Here is a 23448-nt window from a genome sequence, read left to right as displayed (position 1 = left end):
GTAAATGGTGAAAGAAGATATTAAAGTAACTAAACACGTTTCCTACGTGAATAGTTTAATAAAAATGTCGGCGAAAACCTAATATCGCTTCCAGGTACTTGTATATCGCAGAGAATATGTGATGTAACTGTAACGCTGAGGAAATATTGCAGAATACGACAGTAGTAAAGAAAATACAGGATTATTACATATGTTACAGGACTTTTTTAAGTAGCAAAAGAAATGTAAATATATTTAATTAAAAGCAGTCAAGTAAAATCACCTTCTCCTTTAAAAACGTTTAAAGCTCTTTCTTAAGGAATTAGCGTGTATTTTTAGTATCCACTTTGACTGGAGATAATAGAAGGAAGACACTAAAGTGAAACGGCAATTTTAAAGTGGAATCAACTTAAATCCAGCAAAAAGACTCTTGGTTAAGTTAGATGAGACAAATTAACTTGTTTCTGAAAGAAATCAATGTGGAAGATGGCTAAAATGTCAAAAATAACTTTATTGTTTGACTGAACTAGAGCAAATTTTCACTCCAGCAAAAAATCACGCTCGACTATGTGTTTTCTGGAAAACCGAATAGAATACGTACACAAAACGTGACGTGAGATGATCTTAAAGCTAAGCTAATCCTAAAATCGAAATTGAAATATGCCAACAACATAACATATTATGGAACTGGTAAAGTATTCAGGGAGCGTCTTAAATTGCTTCCACATTTACAATAATATTTTGATGAATAGTGAAAATACAAAACTGGATTATAATAATTATTATACAGAGTAAATCAGCCTTAAATATAAAATTGCTAATCATTTTCTCTGTTTTAACACCTTAAGTGTGTTTTTTGTGTGTTGTGTAACCTGATTTAATGGTAATCTACCCATTTACAATACTGCTGCATAAACGTAACCATTTATTGATTGTTTAGATGTGTTTATAACAGAAAAAAACATTGAGAATAATTTTATTTTATTTTTTTAATACCACCACATAATCAGACGATAATCTGACAGTTATCACGTGACTGCTTGAGTTGTACACATTGGAGTGTCATGTGGTGATTGTCAGTAAAATTACTGAAGTTTATTTAATGATTTATTTACATTTCATTAACTGATACGTATCGACTAAATGTAATTACCCAAACAGTATCTTAACTCCCTTTCGAAGCAAAACTTCAATACGACCACGAAAGCTGGATAAAACCACCACGCACTGACATGGCAATTTCAAAAAGGAAGGATTAAAACGCCCACGTTTCTCAGAGTTCAAATCCTCGTGGAGTTTGTTCGAAACGCCCATCATATTGCAGAGTAGTTGAAAGTGGAATTTTTGGGTTTACATGTATGTGGATGTAGTTAAAAATCATCGGAGCATGTATTCCTGGAAATGATGTATTTCCGAATAAAAGGGCTGATATTTGGTTGAAATTATTTCCACTTGTTCGCGTAATTTGGGCAAAGTTTCTCTCGCGCCAGCATGAAAAATGATCCTTTCCATATATGAATTTTTCATGCAACATCACGTGATGTTCGGCATATGTGTTTCGATTTGCGCTATTAATTATGTCAATTTGTTTTGACCGAAACGAGGAATAGAGTTTCAAACAACCATAGTTGACTGTTATGATTGGTATAGCTCGAACAAGCTTCTAGTTGGAAGAAAATGAGTTACATAAACTACACCATTTACCCATGTAGTTTAGAAAATATCACTTGGATTTTAAAAATATAAGTTGGATTTCAGAATCTATAACTTGTATTTCATTATCGTAAATTTGGTTTTAGAAAACGTAAGTTGTATTTCAGATTCGTCACTTATATTTCAGAAAAGATCACTTGTATTTTAGGAGGGAGGTCAAAATAATACGATTTGTTCATATAATTAATTTTTTTTAAAGTCACTCTCAAGGGAAATATCGAGCCCCAAAGAACTGCCTTCCAATTAACGTTTTTGGCCGTAACTTTTGAAACACTTTGTATATTGTAATGATTATTGGGTTTAATGTTTTATCGAAAGAGACCTTGTATTTGACATGAAAACCAGGTATCTCGTCTTCGAAAGGCTGGAACTAACTGGACCTAAGACACAATTTGCTTAAACTTTGACAGCTGTCATTATTTTCAGCAGCAAACGCCATTAATGGATACTCTTAACATTTTTATCGAAAAATTGTACTCTTCTTTTATTTCGATAAAATAAACGGTTTTCGAAATAAATCGATTTTTTATAGAACTGCTTAAACCACAATGTTATTAAAAATATTCGTTAAACTATTTACTTTTTTTACTGATTTACTTTTTTTTATTAACTTTTTTTGCTCCACTTTAATTTTCCAAATGACCATGTCTAAAATCCAACTGCTCTTTTCTATACTACAAGTGACTAATCTGAAATACAAATTGCAATTTCGAAATTCAAAGTTATTATTCTAAAATTGAAAGTACCTTTTCTGAAATACAAATGATATTTTTCAAATCCAGCTTATGATTTCTAAAATTCAACTGACGCTTTCTAAACTACATGTGTAAATGGTGTAGAGAAATTAAAATTTTGAAATTTAAACTTTTAAGCTACATTTATAGATCAAACATTGATTTTAAATTCTCCAAAATTCAATTATTACCAAATGTGGATTTAAGCATAAAATTCATGCAAATAGTTTATAGTTTATTTGTAAAGTAATAAATCATGTAGCTGTTGATCAGGTTGACAAAAGCTGCACGACCCATTATTGAGATTAAACGTGTATGTGTCTAGGAAATTAAATTGCCAGTGCAATTGGACGCTAACGAGATTAATTCTTGTTGTACCAAATTACTACAAACAGATATTTTCCAAATTATAAAAAGTCCTGAATTGATTTTCAATTTGTGCCACTTTCCGCTTTTGAGATTTGTTTCTAATTGTTACTGAAGAGTCTTAGGTTTAATATCGGATACAGTTCACAGCAATATACATCAGCTCTCTGTTCTGAAGGGTCTCATTAATCATTTAGAAACGCCGTATGTCAGGAACAATTTGCCCTGTCGGTTTTGACTCGGATTGCTCGTTTTTGTTGGTTTGCTAAAATTTGCAATAAATAATCAAGTCCACATGTTTAGCATTTGCGTAAATCACAACACTGGGCGTACAGTTTGTGAACCAATCACGAACTACTCAGTGGGCTGAGATTTACGCAAATCCTCTGGACTTACCATACTTCTTATACATTTATGTCGAAAAAAAACTTCCTTTCTTCAATGCTAGGAAATGAAACCAACTGTTATCACAATCAGTTCGCCTTCTTGAAGCAATTCGTTAGCTGCTGCGGAAGTTTAAATTAAAGTTGCCTGCTCCCTGACTGCAATAGAGAATTTCTGATAGACTTGAAATGTCAAGTTTGTTTGAGATTAATTTATTAGGTGGTCCTTTTGGGAATAGTCCATTCGTCCTCCTTTCACCTCTCCATTGGCTTTATTACTCCAATGTCGTAATAGTGAAACGCAAATCCAATTACTAACCTGGTGGCAAAAAAAAAAACGTACAACCAAAAGGGATTTCGAGTGAGATTTCCTGTTCAAACAAACCTGCTTGATGTGCCCGTTTCCAGGGCCAGATAAATCGTTGATCCCGGTCTCCTTTTCACCTTCGTTTACCTTTATTAAATTGACAACTAATGGAAATCCATAAATCCCCATCCTGAGTTGATGCTGAAAGAGATATTTATAGCAGACGCCCAATTTTTTTTCTTGTTAAAACGTCAATTTAGAAATGGAGGAAGTTTGAACTACCAAGTCAATAATGACTACCGTCCTAATTAAATTTGCAGTTAGCCAAAAATATAACTTTATTCGTACGTAATTTTTCAAATCTTCCTATTGAATTAAATTTTCACTGTAACTAATAAAGCAAACAAGACGTGATTGTTTTACGAAAACCCCAGTAATATTTGAATAGTTGCTAAACGGTTTGGTCTCAAACCAGGATAAAAAAAAAATTAATCTAAACTGGTACTAATCAACTATTTGTAAGTGGATTTTCTTTTAAGACCGTTTCGTTTGTCATTAATATCAATAACGTGGAAAGATTTAATAAAGCCCGCAGTACGGGGGATTTGAAACATTAATCGGTGTAGCATCAGAAAAATGAACGTTCTAAGCTGCAATTTATATAACGAAGAAAATCAAACGTGTTCCTATATTCTTGACGAAGCACGAGATTAAATCAAATTTCAGTTTCCCATGCGAAAAGTGAATTTAAAAAGCAATGACCAAAATGGAGGAAAATATCCTAGTAAAGAAACAAAACGTATATTGTTTTAGTCAAACAGTCGAGCATTTCTCGTTCCTATTGAATTTTTGTTAGGAAATTTGATTTGTTCTTGGACATCGAAACTTTACAAATAGACCCTTTTTTAGGGAGTTTCCGTTTCCTAAAATTGTATTTGACGAAAATGTAAGACATATTTTGATCCCAAGACCAAATTGTGAATAATGAAATAAAAGCCAGAAAATTTACATATCAAGCGAGGTAAAACGTACAAAAATCGAAATATGAATTTTGTTACGCACATTAGTCAGAAAAAGTGCGAGAATCATTTATCTTATTCAACAGAGGGTGAAACATTGCTCGAAATTGCTGGAAAGATAGGGAGAGCTTTTTGTCGCAGTGCTGAAAGCAGGAAATTTTCTTAATCCTTGAACACATTGAAAATCAATTCACTTGTAGATTGTAATATAACAAATAGGAATAAAAAAAATAAAAATTCATTTTACATTGTAATTCTTAGGTTAGGTTAGCGGTTTTTTATTTGATTAAGTTGGGGGTTTTAATGAAATTATTTCAGCAATTATTAAAAAGAAAAAAATGGTAGGAAATCACTGGGTTTTGGTTTGGTGACATTTTTTTAGTAATTAAAAAAAGAAGAAAAAATGATGGTTATATTTGTGGCACCATTTTTTCTTCTTGAGTTTATATTTAGAAGTTCTTTTCTTCTTCTTTTCAGTTATTGAAGATCACACGAAGTTGTGATAATAATATGTGAATACTATCAAAATGTGTGTGACATGGATTTTTTATTGCAAAAAACCACTACAAATCTTTTCAATACACTCTGTATGTATATACAGGTCATTAAAATAAACGTTGTTGAAGTAAGCTAAACTGAAACTTTCCATAGTTGTGAAAACTTGAGATAGGGAGACAAACAAAGACTTTACCTTTACCAGAAATTTCCCTTTCTAAAGTGTGTTAATTTAACTTTTAACTGCAATTAGGCGAGTTCTCCCTTTTCTCTATTACAAGCTGACCGTTAAATTTGGGATATCGCACAAAATTCCCACTATTACTAGAGTAAACTAGGAAATTCGTGCTTGTTCTCTTGGGAGAACCATATTACTTTTTTAATCTAAGTTACCCACTATTACTTTTGAGCTGTGATTAGCTCTCGTCTCGAATAAACTGCTAAGTTCCACTCCATCTAGGATTAACATCCGAAAACATACCCTGGCTACAGTTTGCTACCAAAGTTTCCTAATAGTCCGGGAACTAATTTCAATTTGACTTAAACCGCTAAAGTGTAAAATTCTCCCGGTTAACCGGACAGTTCACCAGTCATAATTCGCTTTGTTTGTGTTTTACATGTTTCCGTCTCTGCAATTTAACAAAATGTACGTTATAATGTTAACTTTGTTGTTGTTGCATTTAATTCAAGTTTCCCAGAATCTATTATACGCCCTTTTGATCCGAATCGTTTACGCTGAGGAAAAGTTACCAGGTACGTTCTTTAGGGAATAGAATTCTTGATGAACTGAAACTGTTATCAAATAAAGTTTTGTTGTCTGATTAATTTATAAAGTACATACAACTTTTGCGGAAATTGTTATTGGAAGTGAGAGTTTCAACTCTTCAGGGGTTTCAAGTATGACATGATGTAAAATGGGGAGAATATTTTTTGTTTTGTTGGTTCTGTGGTGAGAAAATTAGATTTTACAAAATCAGAGAAATTCAACTTCATTACGAAATTACCGGGTCGTACTTTTTGCTAACTTTCAAGTAGTTACATTCAAGTCGAATCCATATGAAAAATGAGAAAATTCAGTAACTGGATAAAGGTTTATTGATTAAAAGCAATGGACCCCGAATTGACACGAATTTAATTTCCTGCTGTCCATTTAAAATGGAGAAATATATCTAGTTAGACCCTGTTTAGAGGATAAATAGTTCCGGAATAACTTAGAAAACAACTTTGATTCAATCCTGGCAGAGATCCAGACTGGCACAGTCCATTTTAGAGTTAAGTTTAATATAAAAAAAAAAGATAGATAAATTGAGTTACTTGTCTTTTAAGACACTGAGAAAGACTTCTCGATGCAATGCGCATTGCTAGGGAATTAAGTACTTACAATAAAGACAACTGTTCCACTTTGTCCCAATTAAACGGAGTCATTTAGAGTTCCGTGCGAGTTTCAAACCATTACTTCTGAGTAATTAGTCTGAGCGTTTGCATCAAGACAAATTACGTATTTCTTTGCTATACTATGATAAAAGCCACCTAAAACGCGGCTATTAAAAATGTGTAACCTAACCGCTGGATTTCCGGGCCTGTCACTCAACTATTGTTATTAAAAACCTTGAACCGTGCACAAAAGGCGAAAAATTGCTGTCCTCGAGTTTTGAATGAATTTTCCATGGAAATTTTCCGCACTGGACTCGCGATTATAGTTTTGCGGTTTGTAATTTAAGTTTGAGGTTACTAGAGCTTTAATGGATGAGAGCAAATTTGTCACAAACTTTGGGTTTTACCCTCATGTTTTTTAGGGTTAATCCTGGATTAAATCGGTTGTTTGATAAGGGTGTTCAAATAAATGTTCGTACTAAATTTAAATCGACGTGGTGCCTCTATTTATTGTGGCTGCTAATTAGCAGTTTTAATGTTTAATAGCCATAATATATGACTAAATAAATTTTGTTAAGCGAAATAATCGCTTTGACGATCCATATGCTGTTTTAAAGTTGTATTTTTTTGTATAATAAATCTCACAATGTAAATCAGAGGAAAGTATTGTTGCGAATCCAAAAGGATTATCGTGTTACATCCTGTTTACTTTTTTCTTTTTGTAAAACTGCAAAGTTTACAGTGTTACTATTTAACTTTGCAATTAATCTGGACATTGTGGCATAAAAAAGTCAAAACTGGTTTACATTAATGAGGATGAGTTTTTGGGACAATTTTGTTTCTATCAGGAAATTGTAAAGCTACTTAGCATCACGTAATATATTGTTTTTACTTAAAATATTGAGTAAAATACACTATTTCTGAAAATATTTCTGTCACCAATTTGTAACATAACTTACGAGGACACATACAAATAGTACACATAACGAAGATTTTAACGAGGAACTAAAAGATGGTTTCGGGATGTTGAGATTTTTTTCTATTATTTGAATGGAAACTGAACAAAACAAACACTTTTCTTCTTGAATTCATTGTTTACCTTTAGAAGGGCCCTTTTTGCTTTAGGCCCTTCGCGAGAAAACAAAGCGAGAGTGGCCTATCCGGATTGTGTTACTCGGAAATTATATTTTTTAAATTTGTTTTGCGTTCATTTTTGTTGTACTTCACAAATATGATTGTTTATATTTTTGCTGTGTGCATCCAACTGGCGATTTCATTAAAAATGAAAAAAAAATTATTGGTTTTTATGCGCAAGCTGGGAAAGTTGGAGCTAAATGATGCTGAAGAGTTTTTGTTAATGTTTTAAACTAAACTGGAATTTTCACCTTTTTGTTTCACTTTTACTAACACGCTAATGTGATAATGACTGATGAAGAAAGTTTTAATTCAAAACTGTTTCCAACCAAGTCAAACTAAATCTTAAATTATTCTAAGTTTGTTTTTTGTCCATACAGACTCGCTTAGGACTAATTGATTTTTTTTCGTATTATAAATACACCTTTGAGAGTCATGTTTTTCTTAATATTCGTCAAATAATATTTTTCTCCGACCACAAACAACTAAAACTCAATTAAGAGGGTTTACTTTTAATTTTGTGAAACTTTCGCAAACAAAATCCTTCGGAAAATTAAATACGACAAGGAAGAAAGTCTCGACGAGTTGTCCGCAAAAAAAGTAATAACACAAAGGTTTACCAACTTTTTGTAATATGACCTTTTCCAGAAAAGTTTGAGTTTTATTTTACCGGCGTCTCTCGAGTCAACATCACACGTATTTATTTTTGTCAGCAGCAAGTGATTTCTTGTCCGATATTAAATGTTATTGTTTTGCTCCTTTCTGTCTTTGGGTGGGTTTTGTGACTCTTATGGCAAGTCACAGCATTGTTCGTAATTGTAATTGATCAACCAAAAATGCTGCACATGTAAACGCAAATTTTCAGCATTGACGTACCATATGTCACTAGGAATAATATTAGGATGCGTTTTTTATTGGTCGAGATCAACTGGAAATTACCCGCCACTTTAAAAAGGGCGATAAACTGGAGCCTGTTTTGGAATATAAACGACCCCATTTTGTCAGCGAAGTCACTTGAATGAGGCTATTTATTTAAGATGAGGGTGTTCTTTCTTAAAGTGATCTTTAAGGAAGGACTGAAAATATCAATTTACACTATTATGCCCCCGAACAAACTGTCAAAGTACGTTTTATTAAAATCAATTAAACGGTTTCGAGGTTCAAGTTAAATTTTGCTACTGACTGTCGTTTTTTAAATAATCTATACTTTTTCATTTCAGAAAAATGTCGTTTCAACTCTGTTTCAGTCAGGGAGATTGGTAATATAGATACTTGTTATAAGAAATTTGAATTTTGTGACCACAGCTGGTATTGGTTTTAATCAAACTCATGTGAATGTAATCGAATAATTATATATATCCAAACTACCATTTTTCGTCGTAAATCTTTTAAATTGGGTCAGTGGATTATTCGATCCATTGCCTCGATTATTCATTGTCAAGGGCAAAACGCAATGATTTATAATCTTTTGAAATTACTTGATTATATTATAACATTGATGGATGATTCAAATGCAATAAAACTTAAGAGTGAATAAATTAACAATTGAATTTGGAATTGGAACATTACTTCATCATTTTGTTCAAAGTCAAACCATTTTAATGTAGAAATATATTAACGATTTATAACACTTCTCGTCTTTTTATTGCCAGTTTGGAAACTTTGCACACAACCAAAACTATCATAAAAACTTATTATTCGCCTTGATTCCTCTGGAAAACACTTGAAACACGTATTCGCATAAATTTGCTAAGTTTCCAATTTCCTTCCGAGCAAAATAAATTTTGCCAATAGCCTTTGTAGATATGTTTAATTCACTATCCATCACCTTTGAGAATACAAAATCCTCTAGAAAACTGTTTATTATGTTTGTTCTCTATGGCACAAAGCCAATAGTCATTATCTTTAAATCCTAATGTGCTAATGCTATCTGAGAAGAGATTTACGTTAATGTTGTTCTTACAACGAAAATTTCTACCTGACAAATTTTCATTTATCATCTATACAGGGTTCTGGGCCAATGGTTTTTGCTGGCACTTGACTTAATTAACAAGCGAGGGTTTCAGCAGTTAAGTTTGTGAAAGTTTCAGGTTTTGTTACTTTTTGTCCCCAAAAGAATTGTTTAGGTTAATGCGTAATAATGCAAAAACCTGAAAAGTATCTATCATAAGAATTTTGCTTTATTTCTCAAACTATGTTATGATTTATGTATGACAAAGCGCTACTAAAGTTTCAAGTATCATTACAGCTAAAGGACTATAGTTTGAAATAAACACTCTTTCGAAATAAACTTTTCGACCTCAGGCAGCTTTTAGAATAATGATTTCCCTCAAGTTCCGAACATCTGTCCTTTCTGTTGGGTCACAAACAGACCATCTATTTTATTTATCAGGGTGAACTGATAAATAAGTAGCATTCTTTAAATTTATGTTTGTTGTCGATTATTTTGATTAAAAATGCAAGCAGGTTAATTGGTAAATTTTTGAATTCAGTGATAATTAGTGCAATATTGTTTTACGTTTTTATTTTCTCGCTTCTGAAAATTAACTTTTCCAATTACTAGTAAGTTTAGGTTGAAGAAAGCTTCATTGAACGTGTCTTACTTTTGTTAAAAGAACTTGCTTTTTGCTAACTATTGTGCATGAAGCTTGGTAAAAGTTTAGTTAAAGAACTAACTTGGATTTTTCCTGTTTTTACCTTACTCCACAAATCACAACAATCGCACTATGCAATAAATCAGATGAAAATTCTTTCCGATCTGCTTTTAGAATAATGAAGTTCTGAAAGTTTGTTATCGATTAATCTGCTTATAAAGCGGACAGATTGAATGAGAATCTATAAATTCAAAATCCCTTTTGGCCCAATCCATAAACGGTCATCATTTTTCTACAAACCTGCTGTAAATGCAATTCAAGTTCCATATTTTATCCACATATACTTACATCTCTGAAAGGACATTGTGTAAAACTCAAGAGCTTCCATAATAGAAATTGCAATGCACACATTTTTATTCGGTTCCATTAGGAAGTTTTAGTAAATAATACCTTAAATATTATAGTATAGAGTAGATACAATTTTTTCCTGTCAAGCACTTTTTGATTGCAAGTGACATGGAAACATCTGCAATTTTCCACCCATAAAAATATAGAGCCTTTCCTGGTAGTCGTATCTTTGATGACCATTATTATTTAAACTGTTGGATTACCTTTATCCCTCATGAAATATCTCTGTGTTCTACAATGCAACCGCCACGTCTAAGCTATCTAAATGAGTAGAAAATTGGCTAACAAATGGCACTTTCCGGAGTGCAATGTTGGAAACATAATTAAGGCGATATTTTTGCTTTTTTGAAAACAGACAACAATACGGTATAAAATCAATCACTTTGGAGAGGTCAGGCGGTGTGAAACGATTTTCGGCTGGCATTGTCACTGATGGCGAATGGCCAACAAATCAATGAGATGAGAGTTTTATCTCTGCGTAATATTGTGAACTTTACATTCATAATTCACGGTTAAGATGTTCAGATCACTCTATCAAAAAGCATAATTTACTTTCTGTGACTTTCAAATGGATAATAACGTGCTTAATTTTATAATATTGCGTGATTAACCTTAGTCTAGGATAATTTCCCTTTTATGAGAATGACATCTGCTGAAATAGTAATTATTCCGGATAACGCCAGAACAGTTTGGCTTCCACGCCTAACAGGGATTATACTAAACAGGATTCGTAACCATTTGCATTTATTTTCACGTCACAACGTTTATATTCAGAGGTTTTATTAGTATTTGCTAGGGAACAAATTTAACGACAACACAATACCGTGGGTTAGCTTTATTAGGATGATTTAAGCTCTAATAACATTTCAGAATAACCGACAAATACCTTTCTGCCACCAAATCCAAACCAGAAGATTAAAACCGATAAATCTTGTTCTCTAACACCAATTATTTTACTCCAAACTAGTTTCTGATTCTTAATTAAACAACGTTCTTCAAGGTGTCTGTACAATACAGTTTTGATTTTAGCTTCAGGCTTAAAATAACGCGATTAGTTTAGAAAGGTTCATTACTTTTAAACTGTACAGGGTGCTGCATTTTCGATGGATTTACGAGCAAAATTTTGTAAAAAAAATTATATAATATAATATTATAACAATTAAAACTAAAAAATGCATGATTTGTTTCTAAACTCCCAAGTAAAACTTTTATAACAGTTTTGAGTTGTACTGTGCTGATATAGGAAACTTTAAGAAACTATCTAAAAAACATACAGTATTACTGTTGCTTTTGAGTGTATTTCGTTTAATAAAAAAAGAGAGACCCATTACAAAATTAATGAGCTAGACAAAGATTTAAAAAAAAACTTTAAAGTAACACGTGACAAATGTGACATAATGGTATAGTTGGTCACGTGACCACTCCATCAGAGTGTTTTATCGTCTCTCTATAGGTCTGGTTCGCAGAGGGAATCTCCAACTAGTAATCAAAGAAATAGATACATCCATTGGCCACAAGTCAGAAAACGTCATAGTCACGTGAGCATTCAACCAATGAAACTTGACATTTACTCTGTTTCTGAGTTGGAAACCAGTCAGGGTTTCCTCTGCGAACAGACCTTATGTAATACTACATTATATCCTAATTTTCGTTCTCGTAGTCCATTTTGTTATTTTTGCAAGACCAAAAATATTAGTAAATCTCTGATTAAATGTCAAACGTCATTTAAAAACTCAACGCCTACTATAAATAATGCCTGAAAAGTGGATTTTAATGGCGGCGTTAGTGGTAAAATGTGTAAACATATGCAGCAAAATAAAACATAAAATCAAATGTCATTTTAGAATTTTGTAATTATTAACATTGGAAAAAGCAAATAAAACTGACTAGAATATACAAAAATACAGAACACTTCAATCGTTTCAGTTAGCTGGAAGCTCTAAGCTGTGTGTGTCTATTATAACTATTTAATCAGATTTACAAGTCCAGATATGTGAAACTCTCAACTCTTAAATTAACATACTCACGTCCTCAACTTCTTGAAACTTTCTTCAACACAGTAAAAACTCTACAAATTCAATCCAAACAAAAACTATTTTGACGGTAGCAGCAACCACCAGTTCGGCCATATTGGACTTTTTTCATGGCCAACTTTTCAAAGCTTTCAAATGACAAAATGCTCTATTGCTCGTCTCTGACAAAGCAAGTGGGTAGGCAACCAGACATTTGCAGTTTTTGAAAAAACTTTTACATATTTGCCTCTTTGTTAAACTATAACGCATTTTTAATATTTTTTAGTCATCATTCTTAGAGTGATTCATAACACCTATTGTTGTGGTGTAACAAATTTTTAGTGGGTTTCCAAATAAATCTTGTAAAATTGTCACAATCCATGTTCAAACAGGATAAATTTATAAGAGATTCCAAAGCAGTATCGCTTCTCTGCTTGTTTTCGGCAGAAAGATGTATTGTTTTACCAGTTTCTTTGTAACGTTAGTTCAATTTGAGTCTCGCCCAGACTAGAAAAATAAAACTTAAGTGTGGCTTGGATTATTTTCCATTTCATTTAGACGAAACTGGCGGAACGTTAATGGAAGTTATTCAATCCCACCACTTTAATTTCTAGCTTAGGAAAATCTACTTTAAATTTCAAATAAAAAGTTCAGGAGACCTATACATTCTAAATTCCGTTTCTACAAAAGAGTTTTTAAATCTAAGTTAAGAGAGATTTAAACGTAATGTCCCAAATGAGACTTTTCTTTCAGTAAATGGAATCATAACTTCTTTTTCCTATGTTACATATCTATTTAATTTCTGTAATTCAAGAAATTCACTATTGAGGACTTTAAAAATAGCTTGGATAACTGCACTTTTTAAAGTTACTTAAACAAACACTCTTTGTCTAATATTTGTTGAATCAATCTTCCGTAAAGTGGTTTAACTTTGCAATTGAAATATTTCTCTTATTTATTCTTTTCCCCATTTTACGGTTGCTTTGTTTAATTTTTATTGATCCTGTCAACACTGAATATTTGTATTAACGTGATCCTGCCAAACGAAGCCTCCAAATTGAAATGATTTGTTAGCAGTTTAGCACGGAAGTAAACAGGATTAACTCCATATTTTTCTGTTTAATCTCCCCCTATGCAAAGTATTGCTGTTCTTTAGGCTTTACCGGTAAAATATTCGGACGAAAGCAAAAATTGAATAAGTCACTCTACGTGCATACTGGTTCTATGCCATCATTAATTTTAGAGCAAGTTAGAGCTAATTTTAAACACTCCCAGCAAAGCTAAAAGGAAATCTGTGTACAGTTTCAACGGTAATAAATCCCATTAGGGCATGGTGCTAAATTAACAGTACGCCATCTATTATTAACAACACCCATAAAGTCTATATGTCCTACATCCCTTTGAATTAGAAAAAAATGCGTTTTAGGTCAAATTTATTTCACCCATTTAGTCGGAATCCAGGCTTGTAATAAAAGTAGATTATAGGGCCATTAAGCCTTAAATTTTGTTCATCTAGGGCCCCCTGTAAGCAACCACCGTCAGTGTCCCAACCGCTTAGGTAGGACTTTTTTATAACCCCTTTCCATTGTCTTTGTTTTGATGAGACCTTCTGAAAAATTAACCCCCTGGTATTCTTCATTTTCTGTTCATTACTTTACTGTACATTTTTCCTTTTAAAGAAGAAAAACAGCTTTATATGACCGTAATCCTCAAACCGAGAGAAAAAATCCCTTTAATTACTTAAAGTAGAAATTATGGTCCCAACAAAAGAATGTAAGAATTGATGCAGAGGGTTATATAACCTTTAACAATAACCGTTATCGTTGTTCAATTTCATTTAAGAGTTTCCCGAGTAGGGATTAGAAGAATTGCAGTTTTCAAGGCTCTTATCGGTTGTTTTCTGTTGTAAACCCATTTAGTTGGAACAACAAAAACTATCTAGGTCAATTTCTTTGATTGCAGTTACTCGATAATAAAATAAAGTGCCAACTCTTGAATGTGCAATGAAGATCTTGTGTCAGAGTTTCAGAACCGTAAAATTACTTATCATGTCACCTGACGCAATTAGGTTTAGTTTGGCTAAAGTTATTGCACTGTAAGAGTAATTCTGAATTATGATCTTAATTCTAACAGTAAATGTTTGCTCTTTCAAGAATAATAATTCTACTTTCGTTCATTCTGAATTGAGGCGAAGTAATAATATAATAACTGTTTGCTTATTAAAGTTTAATGATCCAAATTGGTTTTATTGAATTAGAATTAGTTTTTTGCATTAACAATCACACCAGGCTTCACTGCTCAAGAAAAAGCAGCAAACTGGAAGCTGCTTTTTTTTGTCCAATCACAAACGACCCACTGTGTAGTGATTTACGCAAATGTAGATGTATCACTGTCAAATATGGGTTAGTTTTTTTGTAATTTTAAGATAAAAACTGCTAATTTGTTATTTTCAGATCATTCTTACAATTTTCCGATTAATTCACACGCTTAAGTGAAAAATTCAGCTATGTAAATCCGATTAATGGATTGATTAGGGAGAAGAGTTTTTTAACATAATAACAATCATACACTGGTTAGCAAATACATAAGACTTATGTTGACAACTTAATTGGCTTTATTGTCAATCACATTTTTGTTTATTCTTAGTAGTTTATGGCATAAATATTGTTGTATCAATAGTTTCATCTGAATTGCAATTACACTAAAATCAAACAATACTTAAGCAACTACATTTTTAGTTCCAGAAAATGTATTGTATACTGGAAAGCTTGGAAATTCGTTAAGGGTAATTCAGATACCTAAATACACAACCCAAGTAAGTAATAAATTAAAGTAAATTTATTTTGCGGCCCTTTTCTAGAAACGCAGCCATCGTTCAATTTATTTTATTCGGCGTATCAGACGTCACGATAAATATTTAATATATTGTTTCTTTAAAAGCTTTCCAGACGAAAGGAGTAAAACTCGAAAGTCGCTTCTGCTGCTGCATCTGACACAGACATAAGTTTTAGTTCAGACGGTTTGTGACGGTTTAAAGACTTTCTCGTTTAGTAAACTGGTAGAAAAGTTAGTGAAAACTTTGACGAAAAATCGAAAATTTTTAATCATTTATGTAAACTTATTTTGCATATTTTTTATATTTATTTAAATTCGAGTTTTTGGTCTCTTGCAAGTTGTAACAACTACAGGATGGTCCAGTTTTAAGTGTCAATAATGCACCATTCGATAGCCAATCAAAAAATAATTTGACTGAGCATTATGTCATTTTTCTTGAAAACGTTTCCTAAGGAAGATACAGGCCTTCAAAGTTCAATTTAAAACATCGACTTGTGAGAGTCCAAATTTGTTTCGAATAGTCTAAAAACTTGCTATTTACTATGGAATAGTCTTATAATTTGTTTTCTCAGACTGCCATCCTGGTCTAGTGTCTGAAACTGGATTTCAAGAACAGTTTGTTTTTAACAGTCTGGAAATCAAGACAAAGATTGTATTGTGCATAAAACTCATTTTTTACTACCAAAAATAATCTAAAAGTTGACTTTTAGGACTAGAACTGACTTTACTAGGACTAAAAAGAGTCCCAAAATCCTATTTCATTTCTAAAAATTAGTTCTCAAGACTAATATCGTAGCATTTGGTACCAAAATGTTTTATTTTCATTACTGAAGAAACTTGACTTTTGGTAATTGTCTTAAACTCTGGCTTTTGGGCCTGATAAGTCAAAAACTTAGTAAAGATAGTCTTGAAACTCGATTTGACGCACTGAAAACAGCCTTAAAGTACTAAAAACAGTCTAGATTTTTAAGAAATACTTGAATTTTTAGCACTGAGGTGTCTAGAAGTCGATTTAATAGTGACAAAGCTTGGAATGCCATTTTAAGTCTATGAAAAATGTAAAAATTGTTTTTTAAGTTTGCTATGTCAATAACTTGGTGAAGATAGTCTTGAAACTCGATTTTTCAAGCTGAAAGCAGTTTTGAAGCACTAAAAGTTAGTTTTCAAGACAATTTTCATGAATCTAATGTCAATGTCCTGTATCTAAGACTATTTTCAAGACTAAAATATTGAAATACGTCTTCAAATTATAAAAAGTTATTTCAAATGCAAATTTTAAGCTTCTGATATCACATTTCATTAGTTCAGAGTCACTTTTTGGTGTTCAAGTAAATTTTTAATCTTTAAATGTACCGATTTTTGCTTGAAAACTGGTTACAAACGCTATTTTTAAGCTTCTGAAATTAATTTTTATCTTTTCTAAGTCGATTTTTAATACTAAAGTCTCTCAGTTGGTTTGGAAACTACGAAAACTGGCTGCAATGAAATTTTGAAGCTTCTTAAGTAAATTTTCCGTTTCCAAGACAATTTTTAAGTTGGGTTGGGTTAGTTTTGGGTCTTTGAATATAATAACTGAATTATCTCGTAAACGATGTTTCAAATCAGAATTTTATAAGAGATAAATTCTTTTTCATGGTGAACAATGAAATTAAAAGAAACTGTAATTTTTAAAAACCTTCTAAAACCATCTTCCTGTATCTACGCTACTTAGGAAGCACTTTTCAGGAAAATGACATAATGCATGTCAACTTATTTTTTAATTGGCTATGGATTGGTGAATTATTGACATTTAAAACTGGATATTTTATGCAAAATTTACTATAACAGTTAATTAAGGAAGGGTTTCTTAAGTGTACTTAATAGCCACCTTGACTCACTTTGAACCTCACATAAATAAGCACATTTAATGCAAAGGACCTACATAAACAATGTATAAACCGCCCTAATATTATAGACTTTCTCGTAACCTGTACTCGTGCACTTTAAAATTATAGGGTCGTTAAGGGTTTATTCAAGCAACACCGTAAACTGAAACCGGCTCGAAATTTGTAAGTAAAACCCCCTTTCAATCAAATTTCACTTTATCCCGGGAAATTTATCGACTAAAGGTTTAATTTAACCAGTAGGCCGTCGACCAATTGTCACTCTATTAAATAAATGGTTGCCTTTTCACCAAGAAACCTTTTTTAAAAGGTCGCATTGACTTCAAATAGTTCATCATTAATTCAATCTGTTAGATATAGGGAGGGTTTGTTTATTTCCTTTATATGACAAAGGATTTAGGTCGACTGTACTACACAAAGACTATTTCTGACCGTCCACTGTTATAATAGTCCTTGCCTAACACATCCACTTATAGCTTTAAAATCTGACACGCCCCAAGGCAAGATTTATAACTGGCCTGCAGAAATTTATTTTGTCAGGTTTCGAATCCACTTCTATCTATTCAAGCTGGAGGGTATTTCTAAAGCTAGTATAGCTAACTTTACTACTCACGTTCCGAAAATATGTCTGGTGTAAGTTTCTGTAAAGGGGAGAGCAGTTGTGCGGTGACCATTTGCGTCAACTTTCTAGCAAGTTAATGGTAACAAAGATCAGCAAAATTTAATAAAATTATAGTTTTTTCATCCCAAGACAACAACAAATATTCGACTGTCCCCATTCAAAACATCCCCTTTGCTTTTTCCTAGATTACATTAATAATGAAACTGGCGGTTAGTCCTGAGGGAAAAACTTTAGAAATTGCGGTCACATGTTAAGGCTGTTCAAAGCAATTTCAGGAAATTTATTTCTCGCAAAGGTGGGAAGGGATTTCGTGATTACCGCGACCAGGTCCAGATTTACACATAAATAAAAGAAAACCCAGATTGGTTTGGGTCTGTTGTCTTGGGTAATGGAACAAATTTAAGCACATTTTTGAAATCCTCACTAAATTTCATATCTAGTGACATAAAAAACACTAAAAAATCGAGTACAGTCAGGGAGAAAAGCTGTTTCAAATTTTGACCTGACAGAAACACAGTTTGAAAGAACAGTCGGGGACAAAATCGCCTGTAAAACCCACTTGGAGTAAGAAAATGACAGTTTTAAGTACATTTTTGAAATCCTCACTAAATTTCCTATCTAGTGACATAAAAAAACAATGCAAAATCGAGTACAGTCAGGGAGAAAAGCGGTGTCAAAATTTCAACTGCCAGAAAGACAGTTTGAAAGGACAGTCTTCATCTTCTTCTTCTACTACAAAATTTACAAGGTGAGCCCGACTTCGAGGGGGTTCTTCAAACCGTCTCAGGTTAAAACCAGGCTCAAATCTGATTTGAAAAACGTTAATAAGGTCTATTTTTGCTTGCCACTGTTTTCTAAGCGTTACGGCAAAACTCATTACAATGCTAATTTGTCGCAAACAAATTTCAACCATAATGACGTCACGCGACAGCCACATTTATTCACTATCTTTAGTTGTATAAATGTTTTTCCAGAATCATTCAAATAACCGAGTTATTCACCATTAAATGGCTTGGTGCAGTAAATATGAGACTTTACCAAGGCTTTTGACAGGGTTTTCTGTAAATTTACCGTCACCACTCAACAAAATGGTCTTTATACACTAATTTCGACCTCAGGAACACAATTCCGCTGTCAAATTCCTTCCAACTACTACCCTTTTGGAGCTGACAGGGAAAATATAGAATTTCTGTCACTTTTTGGCAGTTTTCAGGGCGTAGCCCCCTTATAACGACTGTAATCACTTTTTGACACCCTACGTCATATTTCTAGCTTAAATTCAAAGAAATTTGCTCGGTTAAAGGAGATTTTAAATTTTCAAAATTACAGTCGGGGAGAAAAGCTGTGTCAAAGTTTGAACTGACAGAAACACAGTTTGAAAGTACAGTCGGGGACAAAATCGCCTGTCAAACCCACTTGGAGTGAGAAAATTACAGTTTTAATAACAAAACCAAACCGGTCAATGACAAAGTGTCCATTAAGAAATGATTGATTGATGGGTTAAACAACAAATATGTCTAGAAGAGGAAAAACGCAATAAAACTGATTGAGAGCTTTACTAAGATATCGTGGCAACAGAAATTTAGTATTGTTATCTCATTCTAAAATTTCAAATAAAATAACCCGTTTCCCAATGAATAAAATTCCGAATATCTCATCTTGTAAACAGAATTAGCTCGTTTAGTTGTATAGCTTTTAAAGTAAAATTAAATTTAAAATTCTCCAACAAGATTAATATTCAAAACCGTGGAGCAAAGCTGAAAACTTTTAAGCTAATAATCCGGTTATTTACTTTCCAGATTATTTTGCTTTATGCAGGGTTTTAGGTTACTTCAATTTATAAAAATTGCATTATCCAGTGCTTTCAGAGCCCAGATTGTTACCATGTACAGTTTATTAATTCCCAAACAAGAATAATTTCGTAACAAATAACTTTTAATAGGGTATATCTGGCGTAGTTCCCATTGTGAAGTATTTAGGGTTTCCCGGATATAATTCACGGCAGCTCATTACTCCCCTACTCTTTCCCCTAACTTGGCAAATTATAACGGACATTACAATTTGTTTAGTTGATAGTGCTTCCCATTTAGTTGAATTATGTATGAGATATTATGTAACGTGTATAACGTGTGCCCTGGTCCTGGTAGTAGTCGCGGTTAATTGTGGATTATTGATGACCTGCTAATATTAGTGATGTTAAGTGGAAATTAGTTGATTACAAATTGGTCGAAAATTAGTAAGTTTTGCTAATTTTTGGAATCATGGCATTAAAGAAAACTATATTGAAAGTCAATTTTGTCAATATTGTTATTTTTTAAACTAAAAAATGGCACAAAGTATTATTTTAGTCATTTGCTTACTGTGTACTGAACATAATGAAATACTATTAAAATCTAAGTCACGTGACCAACATGGGATTTTAAAATTATGATGTCATGTGATTTTTAGATCATAACGCATTTGATCCGAAATCATGCCTCGAAAGAGGGCGCCTAAGAATACTACGGTAAAATTCAATGTAAAACGAGATGACGTGGCAACTAAAATTTGATTTTCATAATAGACTGAGACAATGGCCGAATCCAAGTTGACGTCACGATGATGTAATTTAACCGAAGAATACTTTAGTCAACTGTCACATAATGTCATAGTGCACCGACCTCTATACTAGAAAGCCTAAAATGTCACTTTACATGGCGGCGTTAGCGGTTTTCGTTTTATACACAAAAGTATGCAGATGCTGTAAACAATATGTTTTTTTAAATTATTTCGTGTAGTTGATTGCAAGTTGTGAGTGAAAAATCAAAAAAAGGTTTATTCCTGATCCAGATATGTATTAGATAGAGCTTTTTCTGCACAATCAAGTCCAGTCTAAACAAATTGCTTAGAACATTTGTCCTGGAAAGTACAACACACAGCAAACTAGCTTAAACACTGTTCAGTATGAGAAAATCTGTAAATTCTTGAAACTAGGTAAGCAAAACTGGTAAATGGTTCTTATATTATTACCAAGAACATTCATTCAAAATTATTTTTGTTGCTCCCACAATGAAGGATGCTTTAAAATGTAACTCACATGCCTGTGCATGTAACAAGTACCTAATAAGTTTACTGTACTAGAAAGCACTGGTACTTACCATTGAGTATAGTGTTGGAGTAAAATCATTCCACTTCAAAGTGTTCAACCACTGTTGAGTTAGATCCGGTTTTTTGTAAAAAAAACTGACACGGTTGGGCTTTATCCTGAATTGCTGTTACAATGTGGCTTGAAAAACTTATGAACGACAGCAAACAAAAATAACTTACGCAAATAACCTCAAGTTTTGATTTTAAACCGTAAAAATTCATCTAAACCTCAAAAAACTCATTTTTCACAATACAAACAAATGCAAACTGTCACCACTATTTCCGCCATATTGGAATTTTTGACAAGCACCTTGTAGGCTTTCTAGTATAGTAGGCGGTGCATAGTGACGTCAAAATCGCTCTGTACGCTCCATGGAGCACCAAAACGAACGAGGCCAGACTTTTATAAGACTTATATGTGGTAACTTTAAACTGTAATTGTTTTTATCACTATTGTCACAGTTAAAACATAATTCAACTAAATTTTGGCTTAATGACATGGAAATTAATGAAAAGCATTAAACGTGACTTAAAAGTATCCAAACGTTCAAACTGATGGCAAATGACGTAACTGTCATATTTAAGTTAACGCTAAAGTATTGACCCGTTGTATACCCGCATTTACTGCAAAGCTTAAGGTCAGTTTTATAGCTACAGTTTAACTTTAACCTGGCTTTTAAAGTCAGAAATTAGCATGACGTTGATCTTTTAACTGGCGTTTAACTGTAACCACACAGTAACTTACTAAATTGGCCTTTAAGGCTTAAATTAAGTTATTTCTGTTACTTTTTACAAGCATCGGTGGTTCAGTGGTAGAATGCTCGCCTGCCACGCGGGCGGCCCGGGTTCGATTCCCGGCCGATGCAATCTTTTTTTTATTTTCAATTGTTATAAATAAATTCAATTTTAAAAAACAATTTTTATTCCCGCAGTAACAGTAGGCCGAATTATAAATATGTATAATATTTAAACCTATAATTTTTGATTGTAACATTACTGTTGGCAACATGGTAAATATTATACATAAATTCAGCCTAAACATGCGGTAAAGTTACTTTTCTGCACTTATTACATACATATTTTAAATATAATAAGAGTACAGAAAAGTGACTTAGCACAAAAAGTTAAGAAAAAATAACTCTGTATGATTGATTTCGTTAAAAATGCATTTTTAATTATCCTGGCAAACCAAATCATTAATTTTTCTTTGTAAATTGACCCTCTTAAAAAAAAATTTCATAGCACATGGAAAAAGCGTCTTTCACGCTCAACTATTTTAAAAAAGAAATAACCGATGAACAAATGTAAAACTGTTTTCTTCTTTATTTGTATCATATTTAGCATTAAAATAAAATTTATTTAATCTTAGCAACATGTAGCTTCGATTTCTGTAAGGTATACAGTCTAGTGTATGTAGATTGTACAGCCCAAAAATTACTGACAAAAATTGTAAATCAGGGTTATACTGAAATCAAATGTAGGTTAGTTAGAAATCTCAGAAACCGACTTACGTCTTAAATGGAGAAATTTTGAAAGTTGTGACATATAGGACAGTTGTCACGTGACTCTAAAACACTTTTCAAAAAGGAGTTACAACAAAAATATGCAATATGTGCACTAAAATTAACCGGACTTCGAAAAAAGTCTAAGGAAATGAGCCAACTATATGCAAAATTGGAGGATGGAGGGCAAACAAAATTCTTCACGTTCTAAAAATATCTGGAAAGCACACATTACTCACAATAATCGTAAAAGCAAAAGAAGTAAAACGACAGGTAAACTTTTTACTCAAAAACTGAAACGAGATTTTATTTGAATCAGAAAATTACAATTTGGTTTTTACTACGCGAAAAACTATCACAAAGTTTCTCACTTTTTGCGTTTCACCCGGTTTTATTGCTTTAGTTGACAACACCCTAAGGCACAAACGGTAACAGGGAGTGTAATATCCGCAAAAGTAGCAATTTTCAATTATCTTTCCCTAGACGAAACGGGCAAATTGGTTTTTGACAGCCGTTTTTTTTATTTAGAATATTACTTTAGAGACACTAAAATAATTAATGGCGTATGGACATTTTTTAGGTTTTTTCCTTACAGAATTTTAAATTAAACTGCGAACGTTGCTCCAAGTTTTAATAAGTGAAGCATAATTTCCGACTAGAGGATTCTGCCGCTTTTGAATCAAAATATGCAAATAGAGCTAACTATTAAAAATCCACCGCCTTTTGTGTTAATTTATTCAATTATGCTCACCTTTTTCCTCTTTTGTTAATTTGAAAGTTTTCGGATGTTTCAAATCGACTTGACAGCGATCAATTTAGTAAAGTGCGAATTTTCTTAGACCGAACAAACGTTAATCAAACATTCAAACCGCAATCGGTAAATTGACTTTCGTCGCTAATATCGCAGATGATAAATTAAGAATATCAATTTCTAAAATGTAATAAACCGCGCAGCGACAAAA

The 23448-nt window shown here is 32.6% G+C and overlaps 1 protein-coding gene and 1 non-coding gene across 2 annotated transcripts in view; one reads left to right on the top strand and one right to left on the bottom strand.

Moving 5' to 3' along the window:
• LOC145727638 (uncharacterized) overlaps positions 1-23448 on the bottom strand; it is a 29477-nt gene that overhangs the window by 2147 nt on the left and 3882 nt on the right. The window lies entirely within an intron of this gene.
• Positions 21780-21850, top strand: TRNAG-GCC (transfer RNA glycine (anticodon GCC)). Its single transcript has one exon. It is a non-coding gene; the product is annotated as a tRNA-Gly (tRNA).

Source organism: Ips typographus, linkage group LG4, assembly GCF_016097725.1.
Source record: "Ips typographus isolate SLU linkage group LG4, UJ_Ityp_2.0, whole genome shotgun sequence".
NCBI lineage: Eukaryota > Metazoa > Arthropoda > Insecta > Coleoptera > Curculionidae > Ips > Ips typographus.
The sequence above is the reverse complement of the archived record's forward strand: the minus strand, read 5'-3'. Positions and strand labels throughout refer to the sequence as shown.